Consider the following 969-nt stretch of genomic DNA (forward strand, 5'->3'; position numbering starts at 1 on the left):
CGAACCCTCGGCGGGAGCGCCGCTGTGCTCCCAAGCGGCACACTCTCCAGTGCGCCACCGGCCGGCCCCTTTATTTCAATTCTGTTTGGACCTCAGGTAAGCAAACACGAGTTAACTGTATTCATCAGTTCTAGCATCATCATCATCATCATCATCATCATGCTAATGTCAGCCATCTACTGCAAGACCCCTCCCTGGTTTTATTTTTGTTTTTTCCTCTGTATTCCTAATTCTCATATCCATTCTCCTTTCCTCCTCCTAGGCACCCATTCTAATGAAATACATAATATGCGTGGAACCTTTAAAAACACTTGGTGCTATTTTATATCTGCATGAGCTTTTAGAGTACAGAAATGATATTAAAGGTGATGTGCTATATACGAGGACACTTCAAAAAATTTGTGGAAAAATGGAATTAAAAGATAATAGAAATCTTTCCAAGAACTTTTTGATGACTCCTCGTGTATCAATCAGTCTCCTGATTTTTTTCTTAACAGTTTGTTTTACCATATCTTCAAGCTGCTGAATGTACCTTTAATCTGTTGCTTCTAATTGCTTCATTGTATTCCTGGTGCATCCACCAATTTCATTTATTTTGTCCTGTTGTGATAGACACTCAATTGTCCGTCACCACCCCCTGGTACCACAAACAATGCTGTGATGAAGATCCTCATTCATGTTTTCTTTCAGACCTGTCCAAGGATTTCCCTGGGATATTCAAAAGAGGGATTTCTGCCTCTTTGGGCTTCAACGTATTTAATTTCTTAAAACGACATCAGTTTATTTTCCAGAATGCCTAAGTTTGCATTTCCAACAGGCATATAGAGAAGTTTTTGGTCTAACCACATCTTTCTCAACACTTACCTCTTTTTAATGATGTTATTATTAATAAATATATTTTAGTTTTGTGGAGTTAATAGAGTAGAAGGATAACAATGGTCTAGGCTTGTCGAAACTTGAGAATACACA

This window comes from Galeopterus variegatus, unplaced genomic scaffold, assembly GCF_000696425.1.
Source record: "Galeopterus variegatus unplaced genomic scaffold, G_variegatus-3.0.2 Scaffold1066, whole genome shotgun sequence".
Taxonomy (NCBI): domain Eukaryota; kingdom Metazoa; phylum Chordata; class Mammalia; order Dermoptera; family Cynocephalidae; genus Galeopterus; species Galeopterus variegatus.